Source organism: Epinephelus lanceolatus, chromosome 20 (assembly GCF_041903045.1).
Source record: "Epinephelus lanceolatus isolate andai-2023 chromosome 20, ASM4190304v1, whole genome shotgun sequence".
Taxonomy (NCBI): Eukaryota; Metazoa; Chordata; class Actinopteri; order Perciformes; family Serranidae; genus Epinephelus; species Epinephelus lanceolatus.
In genome coordinates, this window is record NC_135753.1 from 11,828,644 (window position 1) to 11,842,878 (window position 14,235).

The following is a 14,235-nucleotide window of genomic DNA, read 5'->3' on the forward strand; positions in this document are numbered from 1 at the left end:
AGAAAACGCATTGAATGAGAAGGTGTGTCCAAACTTTTGGCCTGTACTGTACGTTTTGCTGCTAACCTCCATCCACAGCAGTACATAGCTTAGCTTCCATGGCAGTACTCCTGTCTGCTTCTCCAAAGTGGTAGCAGGCCGACTGACATCTACTGTAGGCAAAACACTGACTATGGCTTGGTCACTCATACAACCCTACTTCAAAAAATCCTAAATATCCCTTTAAAAAGAACTTGAGCATCTAACTTGAGAACCTGAGTCCAAACAACAGCTAAGAGCAGAGTAATCAGACTTCCATTCATTCAGTGGACATAAACAGGATTTTAATGGGATAATGATAATGCTGCTCAGGGCTGTTGTCTATTTGTTTTCAAGTTCCTCTCCTTTGTGGAAAAATTATTGATGTAGCTTTGTGATATCTCATGCTAATACTCACGCACAAAGACCAAAGCTTTAGCTCAGCAGAACAAGCCACCACATCTGCGTGTGTGTGTCTTTTCATTCTGTTTGTAGCATCCATGGGGTTGCAGTGGTCCTGAGGAGTGTACGATGTTTATCCTATAGACCAGATATTGCAGTGTGTGCTAAATTGATTCCCGTCAGCAATCCTAGCAGCGAAATAGAGTCCCAGGCTTCTGCAGACAGAAGTCAAAGACAGTGATTTAAAGGTCAGAATCAACAGCACAGTCCCCTGGGTAAAGAAGATGCTGACAGGCACACCCTGATGGGAAACAGCTGGAGTGTTTGTGGAGTAATCCAAACCCAAGCTTTCATCTCTTAATCTCACTGTGTTTCTGTATATACGGCTATAGGGTGTCTGAACGTGTGCTTGCTTATCTGCTTGTGTATGCATTGTATGTCTTTGTCCCTGTGTGTTAAACATCCACATTACACTCTCACTGGGTTCATGAGGGTGTTATGTATCCTGACCTCATTGCAGTCCAGGCAGTTGACAGGTGGAGTGAATATAGATACATTATTAATCTATTTCTGTCTGGATAAATGGACACCCAAGGCTGAAAATGGATGTGAGAGATGCAGGTGCTGCTTCTCTCTGAATGGTACTTATTTATCTATTTGGAGGAAATGGAAAGTCTGTCAGGGAGAGTGAATGAAATGAGTGATAGAAAGTGTTGTTAGATGGGAGGGAGAGGGGGAGGACAGGGATCAAGGGAAAAGGGAGAGCATGCTTAACTACTGATTACACATATATACACTTGCTAGAGTGTTATGCATTGCATTTTGCATCTGCCCCGAATTCCACTCTGTCCCTCGGTGGCTCATATTGCCGAAACAGTGAGACAGGAGAACATCCAAGTTGTCTTCGCTGTCACTGCAGACGTCACACACTTGTATGAGGCACAGCAGAGACTCTATAGTCATTCATTATTCATCCTTTTTTTTAAGAGAGCTATGAAGAGTTGCTGTCAATATACTATATTATATACTATAACTTTACTGTAATATACTAGTCCAGCTGAAGTAATGCTGCCATTACAGTGCTGGCCCCACGGTTGTAAACTTGCAAAATGCCATTTAAGAATTTCACTTTTAACGACTTTTATGGAGCTTTTCCCAAGAAATATGCTGAATTCACAAGCCTCCCCTCCATGAAATCTTCATCTAATGCGCCATCTGAACCACACTCTTTGAACAGGAGCACTGTGTACGATTTAGAGGCATCTTGCGGTGAGGATCTCAGATTGCAATCAGCAAAAATTTCTCACATGTGCTAAGCTTGACCTCCCAGTTGGATCAGTGTTCATTGATCAGAAGATTTTTACAGAAAGCTAAATGATCTGCAGAGGTCTCTTCTCCAAAACACAGGACCTGGGGCCAGTTGCACAACGCACCTTAAGTTGAAATTTTTAAGATTTCCTTGTTAAAAAAACCCCACCAACAACGAACAAAAAAAAAAACGGTTGCACAAAAACATTCTCAGATCTTTTCCTTAAGGTTTCCTTAAAATAGTTAAGGATTTTAAGTTTCTCCTTATTTTGGTCCTACACTTAAGGAATTGCTTAAAATTTGTTCAACTGTTGCACAAAGAACCCTAGTCACTTCAAGTAAGGAAAATACAAGATAAAGTACTTCTGACTCCATCTTAACTGCAACATGGTTGAGTTTATGGAGATAAATGAGAAAAATTAAGGCATCCCAAGAAGAGTGTTCCATGATTGGAAGAACCCCATGGACACACTTGATGAGCAGCTGATTTTGCATTTAAAATTTTACCAGAAGTCAATTTATGATTGTGAATGTCTGGAGTTGGATCACTCAACTCTCCAAAGCTGCACCTCTCTGCAGTCCTTTTACAATGAATAGCCCCTTTTACACTTCCAGATTGTCAGTGAATGTTGGGCCATTTTGCCGGCAAGCTGCAAGCGTTTAGACACACAGAGCCGGATTAGCGAGTTGATCCGCGGTGCCCAATTTTCCGCCTCGTAGGGTAGACATATTGGCGGAACCTTTTTGGTTTAAAAAGAATGAGGCACCTGTTGATGACTTGTGGGAGGAGCTGTTGATGACGCTGCACATGCGACCCACTGGCAGTGGATAAACAGGAAACAGCTGATAGCAGGAATGAGCAGCTAGTAGCAAGAGGGAAACGCAAATCTGAGCAACACTGTAAAGATGAGCAACTGGGGAGACAAGGAATTGACCTATGGCCAAGCCCCGCCCTCGAATGCGATGAGCCAGTCACAGTGCATATAGCCATTCCCATACACTCGGACATTCTCTACCTGGACGTCCATTGTAATGCATTACAGAAAGTCAGTTTTGTTGGTTTTTATGAGCTTTTTTTTTTAGATTTGAAGTCTAAAAATGGTCAAACGGCATGCATAGAGTACATGCAACTCTGACACAAGGTATCCTGAGAGGCTGGGCGACGGGGTGTATTTTTGACCCTTTCCAAAACCACATCTCAACTGAGGAAAGTGTCTCCTTTGGATAAAGTTGTGTGGTAATGTTAGACCACAACATCAACTAAACGTGAATAAGATTAACAAGGATGTCTACATCTGTTCTAAGGTAAGTCAACATCGTGTCTGAGGCAACATATTGTCACTTTGCTGGAAAGAAATATAAAGGTATCTTTAACATCTCTAGCTAACGTTAGCTAAAGTTAGCTAATAGTAATCGCAGAGATAACAAAGGTTGGCAAACGTTATGTTGAATGATTCAATGTAAATACTAGAGCTACTAGAGAAGGTAAATAAGAACCTCAAGTGGGCCAGCATGAAGATCAAGCCTAGTAAATCTAGAAGCATCTCGATATGTAGAGGGAAGTTAAGTGATAGGAAGTTTGTCATAGATGATGAGGACATCCCAACAATTAGGGAAAAGTCAGCAAAGAGCTTAGGTAGATGGTCCAATGTAGAGTTGAATGATAAGGAACAGGTGGTGAAATTTAGAAAAGATGTGGCTGAAGGATTGGATAGAATAGATAAATCAGAACTTCCAGGAAAGCTGAAGTTGTGGTGTTTGCAATTTGGGCTATATCCTAGGTTAATGTGGCCATTGTCAATTTATGAAATTCCAATATCCGTTGTGGAGAGAATTGAAAGGTCGGTTAGCTCCTATATTAGGAAGTGGTTGGGCACTCCTAGGTGCCTAAGTAGCATTGCATTGTATGGAAAAGGGATACTTCAGCTGCCAGTATCTAGTTTAACAGAGGAATTTAAATGTACCAAGGTCAGGACAGAGCTCTTGTTATCTGGGAGTAAGGACGTGGTAGTTAGGAGTGTGGTTCCAAATCCAACCAAGGGGAGGAAGTGGAACCCAAGATCGGCAGTTCAGGAGGCAGAGGCAGCTCTTAGACATGCAGAGATTGTAGGTAATGTTCAGTTTGGCCGGGGAGGCCTGGGGCTTGGCTCAGGCAAACCGGTATGGAATACAGCAGGTCTCAAAGATAAAAGAAAGCTGGTTGTGGAACAGATACGTAGACAGGAAGAGATAGTAAGGGGTGCAAAGGTAGTGGCCCAGGCTAAACAGGGACAGTGGTTGAATTGGGAAAGTGTAGATAAGAGGAAGCTTAGTTGGAGGGACCTGTGGAGTATGGAGGAGAATCGTATTAGATTCCTGGTAGGGGCTACATACGATGTGTTACCAACCCCCCAGAAACTAAAACTGTGGGTAAATGAGGACCCATCATGCCCAGTGTGTTCAGGTACCACAACTTTAAAGCATATCTTGTCAGGCTGTAAAGTTAGCTTGTCACAAGGCCGATATACATGGTGACATAACCAGGTGCTGAAATGTTTAGCTGCAAGAATCGAAGGGAAACGAAGACAGGTGAATTCAGAAGGTGTTAAGGATAGGAGTTTAGCAATTCAGTTTGTCCGTGAGGGAGAGAAATACAAAAGGGATAAGTTAGTAAGGAGGCAAGGGTGTGGCCGCCTAGAAGGTGCTTGTGATTGGGAAATGCAAGTAGATTTAGGGGGAAAGCTTGTTGCTCCCCAGGAAATAGTTTGTACCAAGCAGAGGCCTGACATAGTGTTGTGGTCACTGAGTCAACAGATAGTTTATTTCATTGAGCTGACAGTTCCTTGGGAAGACTCAGTGGAAGAAGCCTATGAAAGAAAGAAGCTTAGATATGCAGACTTAGGAGCAGAAGCTGAGCAGTGAGGATGGAAGACTAGGATTTGTCCAGTGGAAGTGGGGTGTAGGGGATTCATAGCAAGATCAGCTGTCTCGCTTCTAGGGGAACTCGGAGTGCGGGGACAGAGTTTGAGGAAGACAGTGAGGGAAATGTCAGATGAAGCAGCCAGAGCTAGTCAGTTTATCTATAAGAGAAGAAATAATGTCAGTTGGGGGCCAGCAGGGGGAACTACTAAGCAGAGTACATAACTCCTTGAGATCAGGTGGAGAGATCCACTTCCTCTTAGGAGGAAATCCAGGAAGAGGAAGGCTATTTAAGTGTGGGAGTGGCCTATTTGAATCCATTTTTTTTGAGACCATGCTGCAAGGTGAGTGTGTTTGCTGATCCTGTAAGTTTATTTATCTCCTTTAACTTTAGCTTATATTGGAGTTATGCTATGTAGCGTGTGAAATAGAGTATGGTGAATGTGCTAGGAAAGGTAGTATCAGCACTACTTCTACCTGGAGCTTGCATGTACGGAGCCTGGGTTTGGTTGAAGGTGGCAGTGCTGTTTGGGCTGAGAAAGCCATGTGTAAGTAAGGAGGAAATCCAGGAAGAGGAAGGTTATTTAAGTGTGTGAGTGGCCTATTTGAATCCCTTTTGTTTGAGACCATGCTGAAAGGTGAGTGTGTTTGCTGATCCTGTAAGTTTATTTATCTCCTTTAACTTTAGCTTATATTGGAGTTATGCTATGTAGCATGTGAAACAGAGTATGGTGAATGTGCTAGGAAAGGTAGTATCAGCATTGCTTCTACCTGGAACTCACATGTACAGAGCCTGGGTTTGGTTGAAGGTGGCGGTGCTGTTTGGGCTGAGAAAGCCATGTGTAAGTAAGGTAAAGGAGGTTATTGGGTTGGTGCGGGGAGCAGTGAGACCTGGCATTAGGGGAGTGTCTCTGGGACGCCAGAGATCACTGTCTAGCCTCCTGGAGGTGTCGTGGGACCAACTAGACGAAACACTGGTGAAAGGAGGTTCCCACCTGATGACCCCAAAGACATATTAGTTATCACTGCTCACTGGTCTGTATAGTTAAGCCTTGCCATAATAGCTTATCATAGGGCTTAGGAGGTTATTCACTGAGTGCTGATCCTTTTCTAGAGCACAAACTTCTTGTGTTTATTTGAACTGTAGCACCAAACTAACGGAGAGACACTCTTGGTAAAGATGGTTAAAAGGCCGTTATCCTTTCAATGCTGATCCTCTATCTTGTTGTCTTTAATGGTGACGGCAACAAGATGCGGTTTAGCACGCTTACGCTGGGACCTGTAAATTTTGGCTTGTAATTTAAACTCTTCATCGACCTTCTCAACAATAAAATGATTAATATATCCCTCCAATGTGTAGTTTAGGCCCTTTTGGTTACTTCTCAATGACGTGATCATTATGTCTCCAAAAATTATCAATTGACTCCAGCGAAATGCCGTGTACTGTGACACCTGCCATAGCGCCAGTCACTGAATGTTGATATTTTGTCCGAGTGAGTGGAGGGGGGCATGGCTTAGCCATAGGTCAATTGCGCACCCTCCTTGCCCTCGCAGACGAAGAGGCCATTAATCATCAAGTGACGGGGACAGTGAAGGACGGGCCAACTTAAGAGAGAATTGCCGAAGGACTCACCAGCTGCTGCTTCCTTCGGAGTATGTCACTGTTTACGTCACACGCTGAGCTACACGTTTTGTTACTTGCTCACGCCCCCCATTGCCCTGAAAAAGGCGCATTCTGTATGAACAAAAGTAGGTAGGCGGCATTTTGCTGCACTCCCCGATTTTGTTTTTATACTGCCAATGCTGAAAGAAGACTGATTGGGCTTTCCTGCAAATTTGCACAATTCCTATTTAAAAAGGGCTAATGACTGCTCTGCGGTTTTATGCAACAGGATCTTTCCAGTCAGTTATTGGTGAGGTATTTCATGTAAGCCTCAGGTGTCATACTTAAGGAGCAAACTTAAGGTGCTTAAGGTAATTTAAACCTGTAAAAACACTGAATAAAACAGTATACATTACAAATCAGTGTTTCTATCAAGCTGTTTGGCTCATCGCAGTCACGCCGGATTTCCACTGGATGCGTGTCCGTTGCGGAACGACAGCGCTGGTTATCCGCTGCATGCTCCGCCGTCTGTCAATACCCACCGGCTGCGTTTGCTGTGCGGAGCGGTGCAGCTCTGCCAGAAGACATCTTGGTGCGCTGCCATGATTAATATCTCCTCGTCCATGGTGTTCACAGGGTGAAATGACGTCTGAAAACCTCTGACCTGTTGACTTCAGGCCTGCCTCCACCCATTATGTAGTTTTCAAGGTGTAGTGCAGGGAAATATGATCCGCCGTGAACACTGTGTATTTTGTTTTGAAAATTAACCGGATGTTTTATTGTGTATCTGTGCACGACTTCCTGCCGCGCACGATCTGCTCTGTGCTGAATTGCTGCATTGTGCTCCGGTGTCCGGCAAAAATAGAAGTCCTGCGTATCTGATGCGGAGGGCTCTGGAGTGCCGGAGCTGTGACAGAGCCGGAACGCAGCACAGCCGCAGCCGGTGGAAACACACACATTGACTAGAATTGAATCCTATCGGCTCCGCTGCCGTGCCGGAGTGGAGACGCAACCAACACGCATCTGGTGGAAATAGGCTGTCAGGCTGCTAGCCATGCCCCTGATAATGGGTGCTCACCTTTTCAAACAGTGATTTGTATTATAAATCAGCATTTCTCCAATGCTGATTTGGCATGTTGGAGACAAGCCGCTAGCCTAGCATCTGCTAATTTGTGCTCACCTTTTCGCTCTGATACCTAATAATAATAATAATGATCCAAACGTTCAGAAGGATTTCACCAGGAGCCAAATTATGCACAGAGGTCTCCTCCTCTCAAAAACAAGCACACCAGGTTATTAAAACCATTAAAAACTGAATAAATCAGCATTGCTTTACAAATCAGTGTTTCTCTGACGTTGTTTGGCTTGTCACAAATGGGTTGCTCACCCACCACATGCTGATGTACACTCACCTTTTTTCTCGGATAACTTAATATCCAAATGTTATGGAGGTTTTTAGTGATAGCCGAATTATCTGCAAAGGTCTCTTCCTCTCCAAAAAAATGGACCCAGTGATTTAAGCAGGTTCATATTAAATTCATTGTTTTACATCGCAGATGGCCTGCTAACTATGGTGGCCGACTCGAAAAAACATGGCAATGCAAATGGCCCTATGTAGAGCCAGTGTTTGGTTTGTCCATTCTGGGCTACTGTAGAAACATGGCACTACAACATGGCGATCTGCTCCCTATGTTAATATGAACAGCTTGTTCTAAGGTAATAACACTACAATTCTTATTTTCAGGTGATTGTACACCAAAGAAAACATACTTATTTTATTATATTCCATTTCTGCCAATATATATCCCCCTAAACCCTTCACACTGGACCTTTAAGGAAATGATTAGATGATGATAAGTCTGAAACCAATACTGACTAAGCCTCAAATCATGTTACATCAAAGGTTTAATCTCATGATATTCTGCATTTTTGTTACTGTCAAATAAATATAAGGAAAAGATCACAAATAACAATGTCTTAATACTTTTTTAAAATCCTAAAAGAGCAGAGCACTGTAGTTTATAGCAAACAGGAGTAAATGGTGTGTTTGTTGATAACTGTTTTCAGCTGTGGATTTGGTGCTGGTGAGTATTAACGGCAGATGGAGAGTGCAACTAGGATCGGCTCAAACTATACAGTGCCCGAGTACATTGTAATGAAGAAAAATGTCACCCACTGCAATGGTGTGGCTCATTGATTTGTTTTTAATAGGTTCTGGACAACAGTGGAGGACTGTGGCACCCAGAAATAAGATATATGAGCTTTGACAATACAAGCAACACATGTTTAGATCAATGAGTTGTTGGTTTTGGCCTTTAATTGGGTATTTGCTAACAATTAGAACTTTATAGAATATCAACAGACTTATCCTTCATAATTAATGTGTACCCTGAGGTCAATCAAAAGTAGTAACCAAGCAGTAACCTCTGGGGCTGAAAAATAAAGCCAACGTATAGTGCCAGAAACAGTGCAGTTCCTCAAATGGCCACTTGAGGATGGATCCATAAATAAGTCAATCCTAAAATGCCCAAATTTACAGCACAAATAAACATGTATGCAGCCTGATGCAAAAAAAAAAACATTTTGGGTCTCTATTTTCCCCTCATGACAACTGTAGGGGGGGTGAATTTTTACATAACTCAACCGTTTAAATTTTAATAAGGCTTAAAGTTACACATATTTAAAGTGGTTGCCACTTAGAAGGACAGGCTGTCTGTTTGGTGTCACCTCTCCCAATATTGTCACTTTTTATCACTTTGAGCTCCATAAATCCAGAGTGGTAATGACCAAAATGCTAAACTTGAAGCTTCAAAACAGGAGTCCACAAACCAATGGGTGTCGTCACGGGGGTTTCCTTCATTTAAACAATGTCAAAATGAACTGTATATCAGCCTGGCTGTGATTTGGTTGTAAAAGACTGTCACAGCTGAGCTGATATGACCTTGTGACCTCGAGTGTGATATTGCTTTTATACAACAGTAATCAAGTAGTATCACATAGGCTACATCTGTGTGTCTTTCATTCTTGATGAATGAAAAAATTAATCACTACGTTGCGTCGTCTCCTGCTGTCATATGAGCACACTGGAGATGTGCAGTGAAGTGTCCAGGCTTCTTTCCATTCCTTTGTCCTTTTCTGACCATTCATTATTTAACTCAAATGTCATTTGGGTAATATGTTTCATTTTGCGGTGCAAAGTTTGTTACAACGACCACAGTTCAAAGTCCCAGTGCTGTTACACTGTATATCAGCACTCATGGAATGTCTCCTGTCCAGTCAAAATGCTCAGTCAGAACCAACTGTTGTATATTGTTTCATACAGTCTGGTGGTTAGATATTAAGTTGTTTTGTTCGTTAATTTTTTTAATTCGACCATTTTCCTATGGATAGGGATGTAAACAGTTAATCTGTTAACTGCTGAGAATATGACACATGTCAGTCTGTAGTTTAATTTTGCTTCTGTTCAGTTCACTGTACACCACCCAGGTCCAATGGAAGCTAGCTAACATGAGTGGCACCGCTCATCAAGCCATTACTGCTAGTAGTATTGTCTCAACACAACAACATTGCTGTGGAAACACTGTCCACTCTCCAGTCTCCCCCCCAGCTCACCATGGTAAATAAGCAGTTCAGTTTTCAGCCATAAAACCCCTTTAGCATTGCTAACGATGTTATCACCGTTAGCAGTGTCAGCATGGATAGTGGTGCTAACATTGTAAATAATGCTGAAAGGGTTTTGTGTTTCAAAATGTAGCTCAATGGGGCAACCCTGGGAAGACTGGAGGGTGGGTACAATGCTTCTGCAGGAACAGGTTCCGCCAATGGAATGGAATGTAATAGCCAAACAAGCAGCGCAGCTAGCTAGCTAACATTAGCTCCCTCCTGACCCGGCATGGTGTGCACTGCAAAGTGGCCAAGAAAGCAGCGGAGACTGGAGGCTCGGCAGTGGACACATTGTTTCCATTTTAATGCAGCTGGCCGGCTATGGGGTGCCGTTTGTAAAGTGGCTCACGCTGAAAATAACATCAACATTTTGCCACATTTAGCTTCAAACAGTGTTTAAAAAAGTGTTGTGAATTTTTTAACGTCACCTTTTACCACATTTACAGCAATATTTGTTAACTTAGAAATATATTAAATAGTTAAATCTAAATATTAAATGTGGCACCTAAATGTTAAATGTTAAATCTAAATATTAAATCTAAATATAAATGTTAAATCTAAATGCTAAATCTAAATATAAATGTTAAATCTAAATGCTAAATATAAATATAAATATAAATGTTAAATCTAAATGCTAAATATAAATATAAATGTTAAATCTAAATATTAAATATAAATCTAAATGCTAGATATAAATCTAAACGTTAAATGTTAAATCTAAATGTTCTGGGTGAAACTAAATATTTAGCTAATATGCAAATTCACACTGCCGGTCACCGGAAGTACCAAAATAAAAGCTCGAGATGGTCAGACTGTGTTTATAGAATCAAATAACGAATTAAAACCAACTTATCGGGGGAAATGGACACTTGAACATACATTAGCGTGATAATAACTACCTAAAATAACAAGAAACGTGTTTGGAGAAATTTTATTTGATGTGTACTTTGAGTTGTTAGTGTCCCTTCGGAGGGAATCACCTTGTTGTTTACAAATACTGCCGGGTAGAAAACCAGCGGAGTTTAGCTACATATATATATGAATATCTCACATTTTTCACGTCACTATATCACCGTTTAGTCTAATCTGGTGTTTGTAAAGTCTATAAACACAATGATTGAACAAACATTACTATCACGTTCTGAAATTAATAACATGGTTATCGTAGATTAGCGGGGCTAACCGTTAGCTGTTAGCCCCGTTAGCGGTGTCTGTAAGGACTCATTAACTCTAAACACTCTGTGAAAAAAAAAAATTTTTTTCCAGTGGATGTCTTAGTTACGACATGATTGAGCTAACTGGAGTAGTTTCATGTTGTATCTGACAACGGGAGGCTTTTAACAGATGATGTCCTGATGTTAGCTTTGCTGCTGCTGCAGCCACTGATGCTTTCTAGACATCGTGATTTCCCAAAACTGAATAAATACCACACATCGCAACACAAAACTGCTTTGCTAGCTCAATCATGTTGTAACTAAGACGTCCGCTGGAAAAAAATATTTTTTTCATGGACCGTTTAAGAGTTAATGAGTCATTACAGACACTGCTAATGATGCTAAGAGCTAACGGTTGTTAGCTTAGCCTAGGTTGTTAGTCCCTCCAAAGGGACACTAACAACTCAAAGTACACATCAAATAAAATTTCTCCAAACATGTTTCTTGTTATTTTAGGTAGTTATTATCACGCTAATGTATGTTCAAGTGTTCATTTCCCCCAATAAGTTGGTTTTAATTCGTTATTTGATTCTATAAATACAGTCTGATCATCTCGAACTTTTATTTTGGTACTTCCGATGACCGGCAGTGTGAATTTGCATATTAGCTAAATATTTAGTTTCACCCAGAACATTTAGATTTAACATATAACATTTAGATTTATATTTAGCATTTAGATTTAACATTTAGATTTAGATTTAGATTTAATATTTAGATTTAACATTTATATTTATATTTGGCATTTATATTTATATTTATATTTAGCATTTAGATTTAACATTTAGATTTAGATTTAACATTTATATTTATATTTATATTTAATATTTAGATTTAACATTTAGATTTAGATTTAGATTTAATATTTAGATTTAACATTTAACATTTAGGTTTAATATTTAGATTTAACATTTAACATTTAGGTGCCACATTTAATATTTAGATTTAACTATTTAATATATTTCTAAGTTAACAAATATTGCTGTAAATGTGGTAAAAGGTGACATTAAAAAATTCACAATACTTTTTTAAACATTGTTTGAAGCTAAATGTGGCAAAATGTTGATGTTATTTTCAGCGTGAGACACTTTACAAACGGCACCCCATAGCCGGCTGTGTGTCAGCAAAGCCAATAGAAACCAAAAAAAAAAAGCCAAAACATTTACAACACACAACAAATTTCACCTCTTAATGGATAGCTCTTTGAAATGCAGTGCTAAAGCTCACTGAACCAGTGGAGTGCTGGAGGTCACCATCATCATCTACACTATAAAAGGCCTCTTGTATTTCACTTTTTTTTCTTTTTTAATTAGAATTTATGTGGGTAGTTACTGGTTAATGGGTGGCGGTCTTTTAAAAGTGAAATTAACTGAAACTGACATCCCAACCCATACCTTCTTCCATCAGAGGGGGAAATTTTCGTCCACCACTAATTCAAGCATCCATGCTTTGACAAAATCTTCAGTTTGTCTATGCCACCATAATAAAAGGATTGCTAGAAAGAGTAGCATATAAATCAGCTGGCAGACTGTCAATAAGCACATTCATTCATCTGTGTTGAGGATATTGTTGCTTCGCTGCAGGGCCTAAGAAGCATCATCCCAAAATGTGCAGTCGGAACCCTTTCCAACAACTCCCACAACATCCTGCAGATAATAGTTGAAGCGTATAATGCAAGTGAGGCACCCTTCCTGCAAAGGTCATTAGCCTCATGTGTAGCATGCTGACACCGTCTCCAGTTTAAGAGGTTAACTGCTCTATTGACTGCCGACACTGACCTCTGAGGTTGCTATGGAGAACAGCACGCTGCCACTATGGTATCACCTCTCCTATACATCACACTGTAGCTAAGGGCCGCTAACAGAGGCACGGTGAGCAGTGGAGGAAGTGCTCCAACATCACCTTAGGTGACGAGGTGTGTAGTCACGTGCCTGGCTCTGTGTGTGGTAAGTGCTGCTGTTAGCATGTGGCCGTTCACAGCTGAAGCCACGGTAATGCTAATTATGATTATCTCATTAGTGGAGCATTATAATTGTGCTGAAGGAATTCTCATGTCCCCTCTAGGTGAGTTTTAATGTAAGCATTACAGCACCTCTGTGCGTGACTGCTTCACAAAGACCATCACGTGTTATTATTAAGCCCCAAGCTGTAGTGAAGAGGTTGAGGTCTTGCTGAGCCCCATTTGTGAGTGTTCATGTCAAAAGGACATGGTCCCTTACAGTCCTTCCTGTAGCCATGGCAACGGCGCTCTGGAGTGTGGCACATGCAGGTAGTTGAAGTGGCTTGATGGCATCAATTTTGCTAACAAGCTTAATTTCTGGTAATACAGGGATAAAAAGCAAGCAACAGATCTTTGTTTCTGTGTTACAGGTGTGAAAACGGGAGAGTGGGAACTCTGAACAAATGCAATCAAGCAGTCAGACAAGACAGCTGACTCACACTGTGCCAACGTGATAATGCTTCAGAAGTGTGCAGTGGACATGGAGATTGTGTTTGTGGGAAGTGTGTTTGTCGTAAGAGCAGCAAAAGGTCCAATCAAGCTTACCACAGGCCGTTTTGTGAATGCAGTGCTTTCAGCTGTGAATATTACCAAGTGTGAAGGTATGGGTAGCACATGGACATGTACTGTCAAATATTTATTGAATAATCCAAGAATGACAGCCCTCAGGGCAAAAACAAACAAAAAAAATGCAGCCAACGCAGAAGTGTCAAAAATGGCAATTCCTTGAATGGCCACTTGAGGCCTGCTCTAAAAGTAAGTCAATCCACTTCAACCACCATGTAAAAATGCCCAGAAGAAATAAACATGTTAACAGCCTGGAACAAAAAGTGGTTTAGACCTCTATAGCTTATTTCTCCATACATAACAACTATACGGAGGTTGAATTTTTATATAACTCACTGTTGGCTATGTTTAGCGAAGGGCTGATGGAAATGTATTTAGTTGTTTTGCCATAAATCGCAGTATCGCACAAATTGAAAAATCTGACCTGATGATTCTGACCTGGATAGCAACAGTTACTACAGCCCGTTTTCATTCCGTCAAACTCATCAAATATCACTGCTTTGTCAGTGATCTGGGCGTTAGACACAGATAGGAATAATACGCATCAGGTGGCGGCAGTTGTAAAC

General features: G+C 41.0%; 1 pseudogene; it reads left to right on the forward strand.

Moving 5' to 3' along the window:
• The first annotated feature begins 1,230 nt into the window (after positions 1 to 1,230).
• LOC117264587 (integrin beta-1-like) lies at positions 1,231 to 13,537 on the forward strand (annotated as a pseudogene).
• Positions 13,538 to 14,235: the final 698 nt, after the last annotated feature.